This window comes from Oncorhynchus nerka, linkage group LG13 (assembly GCF_034236695.1).
Source record: "Oncorhynchus nerka isolate Pitt River linkage group LG13, Oner_Uvic_2.0, whole genome shotgun sequence".
NCBI lineage: Eukaryota > Metazoa > Chordata > Actinopteri > Salmoniformes > Salmonidae > Oncorhynchus > Oncorhynchus nerka.
In genome coordinates, this window is record NC_088408.1 from 31,826,868 (window position 1) to 31,840,476 (window position 13,609).

General features: G+C 44.1%; 1 protein-coding gene across 4 annotated transcripts in view; it reads left to right on the forward strand.

Annotated features, from left to right (window-relative positions):
• Positions 1-13,609, forward strand: part of LOC115139363 (nuclear receptor coactivator 1-like) — an 88,686-nt gene that overhangs the window by 29,641 nt on the left and 45,436 nt on the right. For 2 of the 4 annotated variants that reach the window (XM_029676643.2, XM_029676644.2), the window contains exon 1: positions 6,570-13,255. The exons of 1 other annotated variant lie outside the window; for it this stretch is intronic. The gene's annotated coding sequence lies outside the window, so the exon portion shown is untranslated. Of the gene's footprint in view, positions 1-6,569; positions 13,256-13,609 lie in introns of those variants that run through there. One more of the 4 variants, XM_029676642.2, reaches the window with a different exon arrangement.

The window sequence follows — 13,609 nt, forward strand, 5'->3', positions numbered from 1 at the left end:
TATTTCACTGAAGGAATAAATGATAAATGATAGTTTCCGGATTTGACCATATTAATAACCAAAGGCTCGTATTTCTGTGTGTTATTCTGTTATAATTAAGTCTATGATTTGATAGCGCAATCTTACTGGGCGATGGTAGGCAGCAGCATGCTCGTAATTATTCATTCAAACAGCACTTTCGTGTGTTTTGCCAGCAGCTCTTCGCAAGCACAAAGCTGATTATGACTTCAAGCTTATCAGCCTAATGGCTGGTGTAACCGATGTGAAATGGCTACCTAGTTATAGCGTTTCAAACGTCACTCGCTCTGAGACTTGGAGTAGTTATTCCCCTTGCTCTGCAAGGGCCGCGGATTTTGTAGAGCGATGGGTAACGCTGCTTCGAGGGTGGCTGTTGTCGATGTGTTCCTGGTTCGAGCCCAGGTAGGGGCGAGGAGAGGGACGGAAGCTATGCTGTTACACTGGCAATATTATAGTGCCTATAAGAACATCCAATAGTCAAAGGTATATGAAATAGGTATATGAAATACAAATGGTATAGAGAGAAATAGTCTTAAATACTATATTAATTACAACCTAAAACCTCTTACCTTGGAATATAGAAGTCTCATGTTAAAAGGAACCACCAACTTTCATATGTTCTGAGCAAGAACTCAAACGTTAGCTTTTTTACATGGCACATATTGCACTTTTACTTCTCCAACACTTTGTTTTTGCATTATTTAAACCAAATTGAACATGTTTTATTATTTATTTGAGGTTAATTTGATTTTTATATTAAGTTAAAATAAGTGTTCATTCCGTATTGTTGTAATTGTCATTATTTAAAATTTAAAAATCGCCCGATATAATCGGTATTGGCTTTTTTTTGGTCCTCCAATAATTGGTATCGGTGTTGAAAAATCATAATCGGTCGACCTCTAATCTCTATCCGCGCCATCTTGTGTAGTGAATGGGAAGTGTGCTTCAATTTCCAGTTGAAAAATAAAAAATAGTAGTTCTCTTACATCACGTCAAAACTGTTTTTAAGATACGATTGCATTTAGAATTGTTATGCAATGATTGGGCTGATAAAAGCACGTTTCACTACAGCAGCAACGACTGAGCTGTTTGAGACGCTGTAGCAGCAGCCCTCGCTGTCTGAAAGATTTCCCTCTCAGGCTCTATCTGTATGCTGTGCCAAAATATGTGCATAAAGGTACTAGTATCTTGTTGACATTTGAAACAAATGTGATGCATTGGGGAACATTCTCTTAAGAACAGGTAGGTTCTATCAAAGAATTTAAAGTGCCTATAGAGGTGCATTCGAGGTAAACCCTTTCACAGTTAGCAACTCAGTCCTCATCACCAAATGCACTCCCAAATATATCTCAATGCGTCATAGGATGAGGCACTTTTGTTCGATAAAATATATTATAAGTCAGAGATTAAATTCCTCCAAGCAGTAGGGTTCGTAAACAATTTTTCAACCTCAGTAATTTGAAAATGCAGGTTACTTACTTTCTTTTGGCCCTCTACAAAATGTCTAAATTGGAGATACCTGAGAAAGTCATTTTTGGTTAATTAAAATCAGTATCTGTTGGAATGATTTTGAGAGTATCCTGGATAAACAAAGGTGTAAGATCAGCAATACCTTTCGTCTTCCAATCCAGGAGTCCAACACTCCTTGTTTGGGGGGAAAGTCAGGATTAAGAGCTGTGACCAGAGTGATATATGGTCTGGAATCTGCAAGTCTCTCCTTGCATTTTTCCAAGTTAAGAGTGTCTTACATACTATAAAATTGTCAGATAAGACCTACATTTTTAATAAATGGTAAATAACATAATGCCCTTGGAGGACATGCTGTTGATTCCATCCCAACTCAGTGAGTAAAATCTTTCTAGGAATCAACTAATCATGTGCTTGATCTGAGCAGACAAATAATATAGTAACCAAAACCGGTTGGGAACCACTGGTCTAAACGAAGAGCACTCTGATGGATTTGTCTTTTTTAGTAGTGGGCCAATGGAGGCAGTTTTCCACGACTCTGGTATGACGTCTCTATCAATCATATCATAAAGAGCAGGCATAAAGATGCGGCATATCTCAGGCCAATGCTACTTAGAAAACACGACAGAGTAGCTTTACACCATGTGCTTTTCCAGAGGGCATTGCCTTAATAGCTTACCAAACCTCTTCAGATGTAAAGGGGCCATTCTAACTAGTTCTATGATCATCTGATATAGTGGGTAAAGTGGTCTTATTCAGATATTTTATGATTTTGTCAGTCGCTCCTGTATATTGAAAGTACAAATAGATTTATAGAAGTCACCAAATGTATTATTGATAAGCAATGGATCATTAGTGGAGCCATCTGCCATCTTTATAGACTTAGTAGATCTTTCACTCTGCTCTTTTTTAAGTTGGTGTGTAAGTAGACAGCTCAGTCGGTTGCCAGACTCATATTTTTGCCTGTTTTGTACGTGCTTTGTGTGGTCTAAATTGACAGTGGCCTTAGCACAAGTTTGTGAGTTCCAGTTTACCTGGGTTGGCTGTTGTTTATGAAGAAGTTCTTTACCACAGCTTCAAATGTTTCCCTCTTTTCCAAACTAAGCTTCGTGATCAGAGACGATTGGGAGGTAATATAACATCTTATGGTTGCTTTAGCAGCATCCCAGATGGTTGCAGCTGAGCTGGGAGAGAGTTGGTTGTCAATAATGTGATAACTTATCTTTAACCACCGAGCAGAATCCTTCATTGTTAAGGAGAGATGCATTAAGTCTCCAATATCTCATTTTGTATCTATATACACCGGGTCAGATTTGACTATAGAACTTATAACACATGACTGACCATACAATGTGCATGTAAGTAGAGGGAGTAAAAAACAAAAATAGTCCAATCTAGAATATGAATTATGGGGTCTAAAGTAGCACTAATCATTTCTGACACTAGAATTTTGCTCTCTCCATACCTCTACTAAACCAGATGACTTCACAAATGCTTTTAAGAAAATTTGAGTGCCTCTGCTTTGAGACTGGAGCAGTTGATTTATCCAGAATACATTTGAAATCTCCCGGTATAATCACAAATCCCTTGCAGATTTGGTTAAATACTAAATGTCAGACATAAATGTGAAATGTTTGTTTATAAGGATGGCAATGCCTCTTTAACTCAAATAAGAACATTTCCCTCTTTTTCAGTTTAGCATGCTCTGTTGCAGATAAATGGGTATCTTGTAGAGGTCGAACGATTCTGGTTTTTCAACACCAATACCGATTATTGGAGAACCAAAAAAAGCCGAAACCGATTAATCGGACTTATTTATTTATTTGTAATTACATTTACATTTAAGTCATTTAGCAGACGCTCTTATCCAGAGCGACTTACAAATTGGTGCATTCACCTTATGACATCCAGTGGAACAGTAGTGCATCTAAATCTTTTAAGGGGTGTGAGAGGGATTACTTTATCCTATCCTAGGTATTCCTTAAAGAGGTGGGGTTTCAGGTGTCTCCGGAAGGTGGTGATTGACTCCGCTGTCCTGGCGTCGTGAGGGAGTTTGTTCCACCATTGGGGGCCAGAGCAGCGAACAGTTTTGACTGGGCTGAGCGGGAACTGTACTTCCTCAGTGGTAGGGAGGCGAGCAGGCCAGAGGTGGATGAACGCAGTGCCCTTGTTTGGGTGTAGGGCCTGATCAGAGCCTGGAGGTACTGAGGTGCCGTTCCCCTCACAGCTCCGTAGGCAAGCACCATGGTCTTGTAGCGGATGCGAGCTTCAACTGGAAGCCAGTGGAGAGAGCGGAGGAGCGGGGTGACGTGAGAGAACTTGGGAAGGTTGAACACCAGACGGGCTGCGGCGTTCTGGATGAGTTGTAGGGTTTAATGGCACAGGCAGGGAGCCCAGCCAACAGCGAGTTGCAGTAATCCAGACGGGAGATGACAAGTGCCTGGATTAGGACCTGCGCTGCTTCCTGTGTGAGGCAGGGTCGTACTCTGCGGATGTTGTAGAGCATGAACCTACAGGAACGGGCCACCGCCTTGATGTTAGTTGAGAACGACAGGGTGTTGTCCAGGATCACGCCAAGGTTCTTAGCGCTCTGGGAGGAGGACACGATGGAGTTGTCAACCGTGATGGCGAGATCATGGAACGGGCAGTCCTTCCCCGGGAGGAAGAGCAGCTCCGTCTTGCCGAGGTCCAGCTTGAGGTGGTGATCCGTCATCCACACTGATATGTCTGCCAGACATGCAGAGATGCGATTCGCCACCTGGTCATCAGAGGGGGGAAAGGAGAAGATTAATTGTGTGTCGTCTGCATAGCAATGATAGGAGAGACCATGTGAGGTTATGACAGAGCCAAGTGACTTGGTGTATAGCGAGAATAGGAGAGGGCCTAGAACAGAGCCCTGGGGGACACCAGTGGTGAGCGCGTGGTGAGGAGACAGATTCTCGCCACGCCACCTGGTAGGAGCGACCTGTCAGGTAGGACGCAATCCAAGCATGGGCCGCGCCGGAGATGCCCAACTCGGAGAGGGTGGAGAGGAGGATCTGATGGTTCACAGTATCGAAGGCAGCCGATAGGTCTAGAAGGATGAGAGCAGAGGAGAGAGAGTTAGCTTTAGCAGTGCGGAGTGCCTCCGTGATACAGAGAAGAGCAGTCTCAGTTGAATGACTAGTCTTGAAACCTGACTGATTTGGATCAAGAAGGTCATTCTGAGAGAGATAGCGGGAGAGCTGGCCAAGGACGGCACGTTCAAGAGTTTTGGAGAGAAAAGAAAGAAGGGATACTGGTCTGTAGTTGTTGACATCGGAGGGATCGAGTGTAGGTTTTTTCAGAAGGGGTGCAACTCTCGCTCTCTTGAAGATGGGAGGGACGTAGCCAGCGGTCAGGGATGAGTTGATGAGCGAGGTGAGGTAAGGGAGAAGGTCACCGGAGATGGTCTGGAGAAGAGAGGAGGGGATAGGGTCAAGCGGGCAGGTTGTTGGGCGGCCGGCCGTCACAAGACGCGAGATGTCATCTGGAGAGAGAGGGGAGAAAGAGGTCAGAGCACAGGGTAGGGCAGTGTGAGCAGAACCAGCGGTGTCGTTTGACTTAGCAAACGAGGATCGGATGTCGTCGACCTTCTTTTCAAAATGGTTGACGAAGTCATCTGCAGAGAGGGAGGAGGGGGGGAGGAGGATTCAAGAGGGAGGAGAAGGTGGCAAAGAGCTTCCTAGGGTTAGAGGCAGATGCTTGGAATTTAGAGTGGTAGAAAGTGGCTTTAGCAGCAGAGACAGAGGAGGAAAATGTAGAGAGGAGGGAGTGAAAGGATGCCAGGTCAGCAGGGAGGCGAGTTTTCCTCCATTTCCGCCTGGCTGCCCGGAGCCCTGTTCTGTGAGCTCGCAATGAGTCGTCGAGCCACGGAGCGGGAGGGGAGGACCGAGCCGGCCTGGAGGATAGGGGACATAGAGAGTCAAAGGATGCAGAAAGGGAGGAGAGGAGGGTTGAGGAGGCAGAATCAGGAGATAGGTTGGAGAAGGTTTGAGCAGAGGGAAGAGATGATAGGATGGAAGAGGAGAGGGTAGCTGGGGAGAGAGAGCGAAGGTTGGGACGGCGCGATACCATCCGAGTAGGGGCAGTGTGGGAAGTGTTGGATGAGAGCGAGAGGGAAAAGGATACAAGGTAGTGGTCGGAGACTTGGAGGGGAGTTGCAATGAGGTTAGTGGAAGAACAGCATCTAGTAAAGATGAGGTCGAGCGTATTGCCTGCCTTGTGAGTAGGGGGGGAAGGTGAGAGGGTGAGGAGAGGAGTGGAAAGGAGGAGGCAGAGAGGAATGAGTCAAAGGTAGACGTGGGGAGGTTAAAGTCGCCCAGAACTGTGAGAGGTGAGCCGTCCTCAGGAAAGGAGCTTATCAAGGCATCAAGCTCATTGATGAACTCTCCGAGGGAACCTGGAGGGCGATAAATGATAAGGATGTTAAGCTTGAAAGGGCTGGTAACTGTGACAGCATGGAATTCAAAGGAGGCGATAGACAGATGGGTAAGGGGAGAAAGAGAGAATGACCACTTGGGAGAGATGAGGATCCCGGTGCCACCACCCCGCTGACCAGAAGCTCTCGGGGTGTGCGAGAACACGTGGGCGGACGAAGAGAGAGCAGTAGGAGTAGCGGTGTTGTCTGTGGTGATCCATGTTTCCGTCAGTGCCAAGAAGTCGAGGGACTGGAGGGAGGCATAGGCTGAGATGAACTCTGCCTTGTTGGCCGCAGATCGGCAGTTCCAGAGGCTACCGGAGACCTGGAACTCCACGTGGGTCGTGCGCGCTGGGACCACCAGATTAGGGTGGCCGCGGCCACACGGTGTGGAGCGTTTGTATGGTCTGTGCAGAGAGGAGAGAACAGGGATAGACAGACACATAGTTGACAGGCTAGAGAAGAGGCTACGCTAATGCAGAGGAGATTGGAATGACAAGTGGACTACACGTCTCGAATGTTCAGAAAGTTAAGCTTACGTAGCAAGAATCTAATTGACTAAAATGATTAAAATGATACAGTACTGCTGAGGTAGGCTAGCTGCGTTGTTGACACTACCCTAATCAAGTCGTTCCGTTGAGTGTGAAGTTTCTACAATGCTGCTATTCGGGGGCTAGCTGGCTAGCTAGCAGTGTTGGTTACGTTACGTTGCGTTAGGAGAACGACAATAGCTGGCTAGCTAACCTAGAAAATCGCTCTAGACTACACAGTTATCTTTGAAACAAAGACGGCTATGTAGCTAGCTATGTAGCTAGCTACGATCAAACAAATCACACCGTTGGGACTGTAATGAAATGAAATGAAAATGTGATACTACCTGTGGAGCGAAGCGGAATGCGACCGGAATGCGAAAGTTCTATTCAGTAGACGTTGGCTGGCTGTTGGCTAGCTAGGAGTGTCTCCTACGTTAAGGACGACAAAATAGCTGGCTAGCTAACCTCGGTAAATTAAGATAATCACTCTAAGACTACACACTCTAAACTACACAATTATCTTGGATACGAAGACAGCAAAGACAACTATGTAGCTAGCTAATACTACACTAATCAAGTCGTTCAGTTGAGTGTGATAGTTACTACAGTGCTACGGTAGACGGTGAACGTGTTGGGCAGATAGGAGGACGACGAAATACGATAATTACGCAATTATCTTTGATACAACGACGGCTATGTAGCTAGCTAAGAAGAAATTGCTAAGATTAGACAAATCAGACCGTTGTACTATAATGAAATGTAATGAAATGTAATGAAAAAGTTATACAACCTGCAGACCGAAGGAGACCGAAGCGCGGATGCGACCGGCTCGCTCCAACCCGGAATGATGTTTTTTTTTTCTTGTCAGAAATACATTTTGGGGATGGAAAAACCCTTTCAGTGTAAACTTAAATTACAAAAACCAGAGAAAGTATGTAGAAAAGATAATGGCCCTATATATTAATATTTGAGAACTAACAATCACCAAAATAAAGGGGGAGAACTGACAATTCCTAAATATTGATTCAGCAGTAAAGATTTATGTTTGAGCAAAAAACCACCGTATTAGCCATGGAAAAATTCATAGGAAAATCGCTTTAAAAATGCTAAATGTTACCTCCGATCCATGGCAGAATATTTAGAATCGCAGGATAAAAAAAATATTAAAAAATAAAATAAAAAATTTCTCTCAGCTGCATGGTAAAATGGGGGCCACTAAAATGTTCTGTGAAATTCAGCTGTGCCGACCACACCTGTATTCATAACCTACCTGTTCCCTGTATGTACTCTCGGGTGCAGAGCTGGAACAGCTGAACCTGGCATGAAAGTGAAAATTAAAATGACTTCAGAGTTGTTTCATGATTGGCCATATGGGTGTTAGGCCGGGTGATTGTATTCGTAGTGCTAATCATAGTTTGTTGGCAGATCAGATAATTGATTGGCACTGCCACTCTTTAGGCTATTTACTTTTGCTGAGAGGGCATGCTGATTAAGGCGACTGCAGACTAGGTTCTGTTTGCTCCTAGCAGAACCTGGCTAGGCGTAAGCGCACGACTATGCTCGCATACTCCTTGCTTGCTAAAATAGCTAGCTGAACCTTGCTATCAAATGCGAAGCGTATGATTTTCTTTCTATATATATATCTCTTATAAACTAGTAATATCATCAACCATGTGTAGTTAACTAGAGATTATGATTGATTGTTTTTTCTAAGATATGTTTAATGCTAGCTAGCAACTTACCTTGGCTTACTGCATTCGCGTAACAGGCATTCCCTCTCCTTGTGGAGTGCAACGAGAGGCAGGTGGTTAGAGCGTTGGACTAGTTAACTGTAAGGTTGCAAGATTGGATCCCCTGAGCTGACAAGGTGAAAATCTGTCATTCTGCCCCTGAACAAGGCAGTTAACCCACCGTTCCTAGTCCGTCATTGAAAATAAGAATGTGTTCTTAACTGACTTGCCTAGTTAAATAAAGGTGTAAAAAAAATAATTTTAAATCGGCCAAATCAGTGTCCAAAATGACCGATTTGTTATAAAAACTTGAAATCGGCCCCAATTAATCGGCCATTCCGATTAATCGGTCGACCTGTAGTACTGACTCTGTTAGTGGAATGGACTGACCTTTTAGTATAGATGCCTGCAAATCACATGCTAATTTCAGTCTCGATTCCTGGTGTTTCTGTAACATGCTTGTCTTCAATGTAAAACATTCTATATTCAGCTGGGCTTGTGTTGGAGAGTCTGGTTCATTCAGTTCAGCAGATCCCTGTGTGACAACCAACCACAGTGACCATTTGGTAGTTGACAACACAGAATCATCTCATTGACCACTGGCACCACACTATCAGTGTCTGTTTCAGTCTCATACATTAATATGGAAAGCCCCATCTTGAAAGAGGGTGAGATGCAATGTTGTTGTGTGTGTGTGTAAGTGCATCCAGTGTTTTGGCCTGTGCCTGTTAGCTGCAGTCTTGTTTTGGCCTGTGTCTGAGGTGTTTTGGTTGTGTTAATTGGATTAGAGTAACATGTTTTCTGGACAGTATTTAAGGTGTCACCTTTCCAGCCTGGGTTGAAGTGTAATGTGCTGCTATTTTGGCCTGTGTTGGAGGCTCTGATTCGAGGTGAAATGCTGGAAATGAGACTAGTGAGGATTATGTAACAGTAGTGGCTTGTTTTGGTGCCTGTAGATCAGGCCTGAGTGAGATGGGGGTGGGAGCACGGGGGTGAGTGTTGGCCTGAGAGAACCTGAATAACGCCAGTCAGTTGCCCCCCATCAGGGAGGCAGCCCTCTGAACTACACCAGAACGCAGGCTGCTGTGGACACTGGTCATACCAACAAATGTATTCTGTATGTGCATATGTAACCGGTGTGAAATGGCTAGCTAGTTAGCGGGGTGCGCGCTAATAACGTTTCAATCGGTGACGTCACTCGCTCTGAGACCTTGACGTAGTTGTTTCCCTTGCTCTGCAAGGACCGTGGTTTTTGTGGAGCGATGGGTAACGATGCTTCGGGGGTGTCAGTTGTTGTGTTCAAAGGGTCCCTGGTTCGAGCCCAGGTAGGGGCGAGGAGAGGGACGGAAGGAAAACGGTTACACATATAGATGTGTGTGTGCAATGTACATATGTAGACCTATTGTACAGAGGACCATTCTGTAGGACAAGTGTGATACATGCTTTATGATGATGTTGTTTTAGCACTGTGTTCTTCTCTCAGGCTGATGAGCTGTAGATTTCTCTCACAGAAAGACTCTCGCCTGAGCATGACCTGTTGCCATGGCTACAGCTAGCCACTGACAACACCTGATGCACACAGAGAAAGATCATCCTGCAGTGCTCCACAGATCAACCACAGGCACTGTTGGGCCAGTGCGGAGGCAATCACACACAGCCACCGACCATGCATCTGACCACGATTGACCACAGTGTCTTCATATGTAGTACATACAGTTGAAGTTGGAAGTTGACATACATTTAGGTTGGAGTCATTAAAACTTGTTTTTCAACTACTCCACAAATTTCTTGTTAGCAAACTATAGTCTTATCTACTTTGTGCATGACACAAGTAATTATTCCAACAATTGTTTACGGACAGATTATTTCACTTATAACTCACTGTGTCACAATTCCAGTGGGTCAGAAGTTTACATACACTAAGTTGACTGTGCCTTTAAACAGCTTGGAAAATTCCAGAAAATAATGCCATGGCTTTAGAAGCTTCTGATTGGCTAATTGACATAATTTGAGTCAATTGGAGGTGGCCTTCCTTCAAACTCAGTGCCTCTTTGCTTGACATCATGGTTAAATCTAAAGAAATCAACCAAGACTTCAGAAAAACAATTGTGGAGACAAGTCTGGTTCCTCCTTGGGAGCAATTTCCAAATGCCAGAAGGTACCGCGTTCATCTGTACAAACAATAGTAAGCAAGTATAAACACCATGGGACCACGCAGCCGTCATACCACTCAGGAAGCTCTGTCTCCTAGAGATGAACATACTTTGGTGCGAAAAGTGCAAATAAATCCCAGAACAACAGCAAAGGACCTTGTGAAGATGCTGGAGGAAACGGCTACAAAAGTATCTATATCCACAGTAAAACATGTCCTATATCGACATAACCCGAAAGGCCGCTCAGCAAGGAAGAAGCCACTGCTCCAAAACCACCATAAAGCCAGACTACGGTTTGCAACTGCACATGGGGACAAAGAGCATACTTTTTGGAGAAAGGTCCTCTGGTCTGATGAAACAAAAATAGAACTGTTTGGCCATAATGACCATCGTTGTGTTTGGAGGAAAAAGGGGGAGGCTTGCAAGCTGAAGAACCCATCCCAACCGTGAAACACGGGGGTGTCATCATCATGTTGTGGGGGTGCTTTGCTGGTGCACTTCCCAAAATAGCTGGCATCATGAGGCAGGAATATTATGTGGATATATTGAAGCAACATCTCAAGACATCAGTCAGGAAGTGAAAGCTTGGTCGCAAATGGGTCTTCCAAATGGACTATGACCCCAAGCATCCTTCCAAAGTTGTGGCAAAATGGCGTAAGGACAACAAAGTCAAGGTATTGGAGTGACCATTATAAAGCCCTGACCTCAATCCCATAGAAAATCTGTGGGCGGAACTGAAAAAGTGTGTGTGAGCAAGGAGGCCTACAAACCTGACTGTTACACCAGCTCTGTCAGGAGGAATGGGCCAAAATTCACCCAACTTATTGTGGGAAGCTTGTGGAAGGCTACCTGAAACATTTGACCCAAGTTAAACAATTTAAAGGCAATTACACTCAATTAGTATTTGGTACATGTGAACTTCTGACCCACTGGGAATGTGATGAAAGAAATAACAGCTGAAATAAATAAATCCCTCTACTGTTATTCTGACATTTCACATTCTTAAAATAAAGTGGTGATCCTAACTGACCTAAGACAGGGAATTTTTACTAGGATTAAATGTCAGGAATTGTGAAAAACTGAGGTTAAATGTATTTGGCTAAGGTGTATGTAAACATCCGACTTCAACTAAATGTAGCTGCAAACAAACACAATCAACAATCAATGCTGAACCACAGTTAGACATCGCATCGCTTGTGGAGCACAGAGGAGGCCAAAGAATAGCCAACCAAGGAGGGGAAAACTATCGCCTCAAAAGCAAAATCAGCCTTTACACCACTTTGGGCTATATTTGGGCATTATGGAAACCCGTAACAAACTCCATGACCCTTTACCAATTCCAGTCAGATGACTTAGTGTGACGCACAAATATGAGGGGACTTTTTGTCTCTTTTTGATCAACTGCTGTGATGAATGGCTGTGAATTTCAGCGCCACAAATCTGCAGGGGAAAGGCCTCTTTAATTTAACCAGTCTTAATCTTTGATCTGTGGTGCTGTCTGCCTCCCCTACAGTAACATGCCTGTGACCCTCACCTCATGCCCGTCAACCCCCCCCCCCCAGCCCCACTACTGATAACACTGCTTGGAATGGGTGCCGTGAACGGAGAGGAGTGAATGCACAGACTAGTGGAGAGTGAAGAATGTGGTTGAGCAAGCAGAGGATGGGTCCCACGAGTGCACAGGCAGCGGGGTCGCGCAAATTAAGCTTGAGTTGCAAGTGTGACTTTAAGTAAGCAGAACATCATTGCCGCATACAAAATATTAATTTGAGAGTAGAGATTATTCATAATTATTTTGCGGAGATACTTAAACATCTTGCTCTCGCATCTGCAATCTTTTACTATCGTTTTATTAGAGGTGAAAATTCTAGCCAATGAATATGGTTGTCACTAGTTAAACACAGCCACAAAGTCATACTTATTATGGCTAAACCCAGCCTATTTCTACAATTTAGCTTCTTAAAATCTGATTTTAAACTTAACCACACTGCTAACCTTATGCCTAACCATAACTTTAAAGTTAAGACCAAAAAGCACATCTTTGTTTTTCATGAATTTTTACTGTACAGTAAAGCTGTGTTATCTAGTGTAAACCAGATTTTGACGTTGAAAGGCAATGTAACCTAACGTAGCAGGCGTAAAAAAAAGAACACCTGAGTGTGGTTCCCACGTACGGGTTTCAGCAGAAAATGAAGCTAGATTGTATTTGCTGTATCCCTGAAACCGTATACATCCAGTTGTTGGCAACTTCTCTCAGACTGAAGGCAAGGTGATGGTGGTGTAAGGACGATGGCTGACAATAAAAAGGTAAGCTCTATAACCCAACCAGCCAACTAATCAACTAGGATTTCAGTATTTCAATTGAAGTAGGTAGTTATTTGGTTTTCTGATGTTAAAGCAGGCTATTGATTAGGCAAGTTAGATCAGCGCCAGCTAGCTAGGAAGCTAAAGCTAGCTGATGTTTAACCACATATAAAATGTACCAGTATCTTTGATTAACCAAGAGCATTGTAGCTAGCTAACTAAGTTAACGAGGGGTTGCTAGAGAAGGAGGACTTGGAAGACCAGCCAGACTGTGAGTGAGTGGTGAGAACAGACAGGGAAGGCCCTCCCTAGGGTAGAGGTGATTGAGATTGGGTGAGTGGGAGGCAAGATCAAACTCTGAAATAAATAGCCAATATTATAAACCACTAACTGCATACTTAGAGAGTCTTTGAAATATACTTCTGATAATTTTTACACTGGCAGTTTTTAACAATCTCTCTCTTTATCCCTCTCTCCATGCAGGCCCACTGTCACTATGTGGTGGGGAAGTTGTTCTCTGCTTCGCTGACAAAGATAGGAGGTACAGGAGTCCACTCTATTCCAAGTACCTTGGCTCTCCACTATGCACAGCACTCTGGAGGCTTCCTGCAGGTAACCCTGCCTTCTATCAATCACCCTGTAACTTAATCGTTCGTGGTACTGAGAGTTCCTCTAATTGCTTTTACGCTATATGGAGGCATTGTTATTAGGACATATGTCACGTAGAGAGGATAACTTGTTATGGACTTTGACCAACTCCTGTCTGTTGGGTTAGAACGATGGTTCTATACAGAGGATGGTTCTATGCTGAATGTGTAGGTTAGGTAAGGGATGAAGTGAAAACCTATAGGAGGATAGCTTTTTACGGGTTGGGCTTGAAATGACAGCAGGCTGGGTGGTGTGGATTGGTACAGCTCGCCTTAATCCCATAGTATGTTATCACTTACTTAGCTAAATGATTATCCA